This window comes from Sapajus apella, unplaced genomic scaffold (assembly GCF_009761245.1).
Source record: "Sapajus apella isolate SASKATOON/1434 unplaced genomic scaffold, GSC_monkey_1.0 scaffold11, whole genome shotgun sequence".
NCBI lineage: Eukaryota > Metazoa > Chordata > Mammalia > Primates > Cebidae > Sapajus > Sapajus apella.
Genome location: NW_022436951.1, coordinates 40,710,296 through 40,719,220, shown reverse-complemented (window position 1 = coordinate 40,719,220; position 8,925 = coordinate 40,710,296).

The window sequence follows — 8,925 nt, the reverse complement described above, 5'->3', positions numbered from 1 at the left end:
CGGCCCCTGGCTTTTGCTTTGTTCCAGTTGTCTAACGCTGCGTGCAGCCGCCTCGAGGCAGGAGCTTAAAATAGTAATGGCCCCTGTGTTGTTCCCAGGTCGGGTTGACCGGGCTCAGCGGGGCTGCTCTGGTTCAGCGGTGGCCACACGGTGGCCGTGGCTGGGGTCCTCTCCTTCGTCCCACCTGGCACCTGTCTCCTCCCAGCCTGCACTGGTCCTCAGACTGAGGCTCCACACCTGGGCTGCTCTGGTGCACTTCTGTCTAAATGGCCTCTCCCTGCAGCAGCCTCCAGGTCTGGCGAGGGCCCCAGGAGAAGCCCGCAGAGGCTGCACTGGTGTCCTAAGCTCACTTGTCACTGTATTGATGGAGATGGTCACAGAAGCCCAACCAGGCAGGAGGCGTGGGGCAGAGACCTCACCTCCTCATGGGAGAAGGGGCCAAGAATTCTGGGCACATTGCAGATCTGCTGCCCACTGTTTCTGTGGCCCGGACACCCAGATCTTCACCTCCAGACTCACGTCCAGCCTCTGGTCCTCCTTTGTCTGGGGGCTCACCCACATGGGCGGTTTGGGGGTGCTTCACCTTCCCCCCACTCTGCTTCCCGCTCACTGCAGGTTTAGACGGCAGCAGCTGCTAGCAGATCAGAGAGAGACGGAGGCTCCGCTTCAGCTTCCTCGCATGCAGCAAGCCTGCGCGTCTTGGGGGCCCCTCCACACAGCTGCCCTTGGCTCCAGGAGCTGCCCCACCCCGCCCTTCTTAAACCCTGCTCTTATATTTATGAAAGCTGGCGGCTGGCACGGCGGCTCACACCTGTAATCCCGGCACTTTGGGAGGCCGAGGCGGATGGGTCACTTGAAGTCAGGAGTTCAAGACCAGCCTGGCCAACATGATAAAACCCCATCTCTACTAAAAATACAAAAATTAGCTGGGTGTGGTGGCAGGTGCCTGTAATCCCAGGTACTCCGGAGGCTGAGGCAGGAGAATGGCTTGAACTTGGGAGGCGGAGGTTGCAGTGAGCTGAGACTGCACCACGGCACTCCAGCCTGGGCGATAGAGTGCAGCTCAGTCTCAAAACAGAACAAAGCAAACAAAAGCTGGCTAAAGCTCACCTGAAATTGCTCAATTTCCACGTGCTGTCGCTTTCCTGCCGGCCCTGACCAACACCATCTCCCTAAATACCACAGTGGGACCCAGCCCGAAGGCGCCATTTTTCCTTCCAAAGTCACCTCTTCCCAGTTCCCCACTCAGCAGAGGGAAGCGCCAACCAGTCAGGCTCCCAGCTGAAAATGAAGAGGCCAGGCGCAAACGCTCCTGTTTCATCCCCGCACGTCCAATCCACATGCGTCCAGTCTACATCCGGCTCTACCCTGGGATCTACACCAGGGTCTACACTGGGGTCTTGCCTCAGGTCCAGGGATTTCTCTCTCGTCTGCTGCCAGCCACGGCATCTTCTGCTTGGGCCCCCATGGCAGCTCTGCCTGACCTCCCGCGGCAACCCTGGTTCCTGCCGTCTGTTCCACACACGGGGCCAGATGACTTCTGGAAGCACCTGCAGGGCTTCCCATCACCCTTGGGTTCACGCCCACCCACGCCCAGCCTCTAGGCCCTGCCCCACCTGACCCCCCGTCGCACCCACCGATGTCCAGCCTCCAGGACCTGCCCCGCCTGACCCCCCCAGTTTGGGTGTCTGCCTGGCTCCACCTGCCACCTGGACCCACAAACAGGACATCCCAGGTGAGCCCCCTGGGAAGGGACCCCTAGGGGGATCTAGGAGGGTGTGTTTAGGGGAGACATCCCAGGACCAGCACAGAAAGAGGCAAGCCATACACAGGTGGGGCACCGAGAACATTCCAGAGCAGAAGAAGGAAACGTAGAAGACCAGCTGGGGGATTTGGAACGACTGCACATTATACACTAATAACTGAGTCCCAAAAGATGGCACAGGAGCAACTCCCCTAAATCTAAAATCAATCATCATTTCCAGCGGCTCTTCCTCCATGCCATTGGTGGCTGTCCATCCTACAAATGACCGGCCGCTTGCCTTAATGTGCCCTGACAGGGCCGAGGGAAGGCAGCACCCCTCGTGTGAGACACTGGTGCGTTCTGGAGATTTCTGTGGCGAGTCAGAGGCAGGGGCCTCCAGCCGGGTCCTTGCAGAGGCATGAAGTGGGCAGCTGGGGCCCTGCTGTCTCCACAGGGGCGCCTGTGTCCACCTGCAGTTCTTGCCTTCATCTGATTCTTCTGTCGCAAGGGGAGGTGCTGGCTTCAGGTGGGAGCCGTGGCTGCATGGCCCCGTTTTCAGGCCACACCAGTGTCTACCTAGCGGGTCTCTGCGTTCAATGGCTCTGCTCAACCCTGGGAGTAAAGAAAACCCACCAGGCCCCCACGGGGAGCGGGACCTGGGCCTGGCTGGTGTGATCCGTGCTCCTGAGGCCTGTGAGTCCCCAGGCTGTGTGAGTCCCAGGCTGTGTGAGTCCCGGGCTGTGTGAGTCCCCGGGCTGTATGAGTCCCGGGCTGTGTGTGTCCCAGGCTGTGTGAGTCCCAGGCTGTGTGGGTCCCGGGCTGTGTGGGTCCCGGGCTGTGTGGGTCCCGGGCTGTGTGAGTCCCCGGGCTGTGTGAGTCCCCGGGCTGTGTGAGTCCCAGACTGTGTGGGTCCCGGGCTGTGTGAGTGGCACATACTCCAGGGCCTCTCCAGATGCTGCTTTGTCTGAGGTCACATGAGGCTGTCAGGAGCCTGAGCTGGGCCCAGATTTCCTAAGGAGGCCCTGGAGGAGACTGTCCAGGAAGCTGGAGCTTACAAGAGGTGCCTCCAAGGGGACCCTGCTCTGCGGGAAGTGACTCCTGGCAGACCTAGCAGGCTGGTCCTTTGCTTGTCCTTAGGTGAGCTTCCAGCAAGGCTGCAGCGTGGATTTCCAGGCGCCCAGGCTGCTGGACAAGCCGGGGCTGGGGGAGGCAGTGCTCCTGGGCGGGTGAATGTGAGCTGGGTGGTGCCTTGCGGCCAGGCCTGCTCTGCCTGCATCCCCATGCAGCCCATGGCTTTTCCCAGCAAGGCCGAGTTAAACACCAGGAAACTCGCTGTGTGGCCCTTCCTTCGCCATGCACCCTTCCCTGGAGACAGCCTCCGGCCTGCCCGCAGCCACCTCCCATCCTCCATGTCCCCATCCTGGAGGGCTGCTTCGCACCCACATCTGGCCCCGTCTGTCCCCAGCATCTCCCCATGCAGAGCAGACCTGCCCTGGATGCCCCTCCCTTCCCGTCTCCTCCCTCACCTGCTGCCCGAAAGCTGCTGAGCCAGCGTCCGCATTCTGCCCTGCCCCCACTGGGAGGGCAGAGCTGTGTGGGTCCCCCTCCCTCGAGCCGCCCCCAACTTTCTGTCCAGGACTGGGGTGCTGGAGAGGAGAGGAGGGGCTGGAAACCAGTCTTCCTTCCGTCTTGGGGACTCCTGGATTTTTTGAGACCCCGATTGCTGCAGGGCCCAGACCAGGAGGGGCGCCTTTTGGTGGACCAATGGCGTCTACCACCACGTCCAGATCTGCCTCCGTGTCCCCGACACCCTGCAGCCCAGGAGCTGTGACAGCCTCATCCTGTCTTCCCCCGCCCCTCCCGCTCTCTCTTTCCGTCTCCATTTCTCTCTATCTGTTTCTCTGTCTCTAACGCGTTCTCTGTATCTGTATGTCTCTGTGTCCATCTCTGTCTCTTTCTCTGCATCTCATCCTCCAGGGGTCCTCATTGGCTTAACAGGGTGTCCACTCTCCATGCGCCCTGGAATGGTACATTCGGTGGGGAGACGGTGTGGTGCAACGCAGTGGATTAGAGATGGCGGGGGTCAGAGCCGATCACTGGCTGATGGGGGCTCCTCCACTTAGATACGGGGTAACCTGGGGAAAATCCCTTCACCGCCGTCATCTGTAAAGTGGGAGTAATAGTGACAGCCACCTCCCGGAGTCACTTTGAAGACTCACTTGACGAACACACAGCGAGCGGCGCCTGGTGAGTGGGCCCTGTGTAAGTGCTGGTGTCACCATCGCCCAGGCCCTGGAGGGCACCCAGGCACGCGTGGCTCCTGTGCGGTTCCTGTGGCTGAGACGTGGGACACTTAAACGGTATCGGTAGCCAGACTTGGCATCGGTGAGCCGTTAGCATCTGACCACGACAACGAGGGCAGCCTTCTCTGTGAGTAGAGACAGAGAGTAAATTCGGCGGGGGGCGCAACTTCAGGCTAGCCTGGACGACCCCTGTGGACTCAGCAGCCACAGTCAATACTAAAGCAAACAGCAAGATTTGCATTTCAAAATAGTAAAAGTAAAAAAAAAAATCAAATTAAATTCTGATAGTGTTGAGAGCCGAAAGCCATTTATTAATAAAAGCCTTCCAGTGAAAAGTATTAGAAAACCTAACAAAAACGATTGGGATCTTACCACGTGCAGTTCTTCCTAAGCAAGTTTTACTGAAAGTCCTGTGAGGAGGTTGAAAGGTTCTGGCCACAGAGCACCCGAACCAACGGATCCAGCCACCAACAGCTAAGGACGGCCCTTTCCTTTCCTCTAGCAGCCTCTGATGAAAGCAACGTCCAGATGACCAGGAGAGCTGCACGGAAGGATGAGAAGAGCAGGGGCAGCGGGTGCTGTTTCCTTCCAGGGTTCCAGCCCTTCCCTGTCTGACTGCCTGGAACATTGGAAGTAACCGCTACGGCACTGGCCATCCTATTGTGCCAGGAGTTTGTCATGAGGGTGGAAAGCAAGCACCAAGGTTGGCTGTGAGGGAGAAGGGAAGAAAGAGACTGGAAGCCCAAACACGGAGATGCCGCAGTCGCCCAGAGGGTCTTTGAGGGCGCTCCTTGAGGTAGCAGACAACATGCTGCATGTCTGGTTTAGGGGATAGGGTCTGGAGGTGGGAAACCTAAGGCTGATTCATGCTGACCTCTTAGAACTAAACCAAAAGGAAAACCCAACTGTCCATGCCCAAGTAGCCAAAGGACGAGAGGCCACTACTCCCTTTGCAACCCCTCCCTCTTTTCTGGGTGGCAGATGAAAAATCCAAAGTCCCTCTGATTGGTCCCCTTCTGCAACCAGTCAGGCTGGTTGAGGGTCAAGCCTTCATTTGCATAGGAGTATAACCCTGTAACTTCACTTCAGCCTCTGATTGGTCACTTTCCACAACCAATCAGATGTTTGCATAGGGTGTAACTTTGTAATTTTGCTTCAGCCTCTGATTGGTCCCCTCCCACAACCAATCAATCAGACCCACCACGGGCCACTACCTCATTTACATAGGGTGTACACCAAGTAACCAATGGGAAACCACTAGAGGGAATTTAAACCCCAGAAAATTCTGCAACCGGGCTGTTGAGTGCTTGCTCAGACCCCTTCCCGCCCTTCGGAGTGCACTTTCATTTTCAACACATGTTTGTTTTTGTTGCTTCATTCTTTCCTTGTTTTGTTTGTGCCTTTTGTCTAATTCTCTAAGACACCGAGAACATGGACGCTGTCCAGCACGAACACTGCTATTTTTATCCCTTCTCTTTTGAAGTGGACACAACTTATAACTAGCTCTACATCTTTGGATGATCAGGCAGGACTCTCCTAATGCATGAATCTATATACATGCATTTGGCAGAGCGCGTGATTCAAGATAAAAGCTTAATAAATATTTGGCTGGATGAGTAAATAGAGAATCAGAGTTTGATTCACTGACCAGAGGAAATGCGTTTATCCTGTCTCAAACAGCATTCTAATTAAACTAATTAAAATTATACATAAGGAATTGATGACAGTTTTGGAATAGGTGACTGCATTCTTAACCACTGAAAGAACCATTAGGCTTTCGACGGAAACCTTAGGAGAAAGCACACCTCCGGACCTCCTGAGAGACCGCAGACAGGCCGCCAGCATTTCTGGATAGCAATTCACCTTATGTTTCCTATAATAGCATCATTCTGTAAGGAAAAACATGCCTCGCTTTCTGGGAAAAAGACAATGACTTTTTAGTGGTTGCCAGCCAGGAGAAGCAATTCTCATCTCCATCCTGGGGAGCTGCTTGGATGGGTCTAGAGACACCCGGGGTTGGCTTCCTGACAGCCTGTTTCCGAACACTGACACAGCGAAAGTCAATTTCTCATGCAATGCAAAACAGCTTTCTTTGTTCTATGCATTCTCATTTCTTCCATGCATTTTAAATAGGAAATGACAAGTGGGAACTGGGAGAAAAAATAATTAACCTCTAATTGGGAATCGCCACCACTAGTTATAAAATAGGGGAAAATGCTTTGTAAGTCCAAAAGGGAAGCAAGAAAAGATAAAATTTTGTAAAAGTGCAGGAAAACACCCTCAGTCATTATTTATGCTCACAATCTCCTACACCACCTTGAGAAAATGAAGGGCCCAGTCACCCGGGGAAAGAATGGGGTTGCCCCGCGTCATTGGCAGGAGCCGCCATCCAGATGCAGACTCAGGTTACAAGACGGTGCACAAGACAGGAAAGAAACAGCAGTTGTAAGCATTTGTTTAGAGACTCCCAGGACAGAGCCCAGCGGCCTTGCAGGAGCTAATAATCCCGCTGGCTTCTAGGGAGGGAACTTCACTGTATACTCCAGTGCCTTTTGCATTTTGAACCATGTGAACACATGCTTTCGTAATATTCATTTAAATTAAAATTATTTTCAAAAACGTTCTGTACCACTGTAGTGGGTTGAATAGCATCCCCCCCAAAATTCCTAAACTCTCGAAATCTGATCCTATTTGGAAATAGATTCTTTGTAGGTGTAATTAAGTTCAGAATTTCCAGATGGAATAATCCTGGATTTTGGCAGACCGTAAAGCAAGGACAGGTGTCCTTCCAGGAAGAGGGGAAGGCAAGATTCACAGAACAGAGAAGGCCTGATGAAGACAGAGGCAGAGGTTGGAGCCCTGTGGCCAGAGTGCAGAATGGCCTGGGGCCACAGAACCTGGAAAAGGCAGGAGAGGACCTCCCGTGGAGCCTTTGGAGGAAGCGCTGCCTGGACCACAGCTTGGTGTTGGACATCTGCAGAGCTGTGAGAAAATACATTGCTTTTGTTGCAGTTTGTAGTAAGTTTTTATGGCTGTCACAGCCAACGAACATACCACTTCATTCCTTTTTAAATCATCTTAGCCTCTAAAGAAGTGTATTGGAGTGTAATTAACAAAATAAATTTTCCCCCACTTTTTTTTTTTTTTGGAGATAGTTCCACTCTGTCCCCCAAGCTGGGGTGCACTGGCACGATCACGGCTCACTGCAGCCTCAAGCTCCCAGGCTCAGATGATCGTCCCAATTCAGCCTCCCAAGTACCTAAGACCACAGGTGTGCACCCATGCCCAGCTTATTTTGGTATTTTTCTAGAGAAAGGGTTTCACCATGTTGCTCAGGCTGGTCTTGAACACCTGGGCTCAAGCAATCCTCACGCCTCAGGTCTCCCAAAGTGCTGGGATTACAGGCACGAGCCACTGTGCCTGGCCTTTCCCCACTTTTTAATCTTAAATTTGTCTTCATCTGGGATGAACAAGAGAGGTGTCTCTCTAAAGCTGATAGGCATGTAACGCACAATAATAAAATATTATACAATTTGTTTCTCACCCAGCCACTTACTCAACAAAAGCCAAAGAGAATTGCTATATTTGGTAGAGGTTTTTTTTTTTCTTTTTTTAATAAAACAAAAAAATAATAATATCTGTCACCGTTTTTTCCAAAGTGCTTTTATATGAAAACCAGTTCATTGAGTTCTTAGGGCTTTACACTTTAAATTTAGGGACAGCACATTATTTCAAGATTTAAATTTTGCAAAAAGTCAAAAATAATCTGAGTGATGAAGCAAAGGAGAGTGTCACTCCTGCCTGGGACTGCGTGCAGACAATTGAAGGGACATGTGAAAGTGCATGCAAGTGTGCAAGGTGTGACGCGGTGGAAACACGCGAGGGCTGCTCCCAGTAGTCAGACTGAGAGGAAAGCACACACCAAAGAGAGGAAGGAGAGACCTTCTCAAAATCTTCTCCTTGTTTGTTTATACTTTTTTTTTTTTTTTGAGACCGAGTCTTGCTCTGTTGTACAGTCTGGAGCGCAGTGGTGCGATCTTGGCTCACTGCAACCTCCACCTCCCAGGTTCAAGCAATTCTCCTACCTCAGCCTCATGAGTAGCTGGGATTACAGGTGCGTACCACCATGCCCGGCTATTTTTTTTTCTTTTGTATTTTTAGGAGAAACAGGGTTTCACCATGTTGGCCAGGCTGGTCTCAAACTCCTGACCTCAAGTGAACCACCTGCCTCAGCCTCCCAAAGCGATGGGATTACAGGCATGTGCCACCGTGCCTAGCCTATTTTTACTTTTTGACTTTTAAAAATGAGTAACGGCTCTTCGAAGATCTTTAGAGCAGAAAGGAGAGTCTTGGGGCTCCCAAAAATCTCTGCACACACACAGCTCTCAGAAGAGAATTACCCTCGTGGACACACAGCTGCACACACCATAGCTCTGATGGGCAGAGGCTGCACCTGCTGTGGTGAACATTCTAGAATAGAACAGGGTTGGCAAATGTTTTCTGCCAAGAGCCAGAAAGCAAAACCTTTCTGTGCTCTGAGGCAACTACTCAACTCTGCTGTGGCCATGGAAACATGCACAGACCGTGGGATGCATAAATGAGCAAGGGGCCGTGTGCCAATAAAACTTTATCAACAAAAACAGGCAGTGGCCCCGATACAAACTTCTGGAGGCTATCATCACTGGATGCAGTTGGCCACGCTAAAGCTCAGACACGTACCACCAACGTACCGAGGAAGAGCCTAGAGTGCATGTATCTTCTCCACTCCACCCTTTAAGATTAAAGACATGCTTAACAACAGGTGATAGGAGTTCATGTATTTACTGGGTTACGTGGCGGGTGATCTGGTAACCCTGCAGCCCCCAAAGGGAAAAAAGA